Source organism: Priapulus caudatus, unplaced genomic scaffold (assembly GCF_000485595.1).
Source record: "Priapulus caudatus unplaced genomic scaffold, Priapulus_caudatus-5.0.1 Scaffold1326, whole genome shotgun sequence".
NCBI lineage: Eukaryota > Metazoa > Priapulida > Priapulimorpha > Priapulimorphida > Priapulidae > Priapulus > Priapulus caudatus.
This window is the reverse complement of record NW_014578387.1, coordinates 33,523-33,859: the sequence shown is the minus strand read 5'-3', so window position 1 is coordinate 33,859 and position 337 is coordinate 33,523.

The window sequence follows — 337 nt, the reverse complement described above, 5'->3', positions numbered from 1 at the left end:
TGCTATGCTATGCTATGCTATGCTATGCTATGCTATGCTATGCTATGCTATGCTATATGCTATGCTATGCTATGCTATGGTGTTCCTGCAATGTGTTCCTTTATGCTGCTGTGTTCTGCTATGTATCAGGTGCTATGTATCTATGTATACTGCTGTGTTCTGCTATGTATCTATGTATGCTGCTGTGTTACCTGCTATGTATCTATGTATACTGCTGTGTTCTGCTATGTATCTATGTATGCTGCTGTGTTCTGCTATGTATCTATGTATACTGCTGTGTTCTGCTATGTATCTATGTATACTGCTGTGTTCTGCTATGTATCTATGTATACTGCTG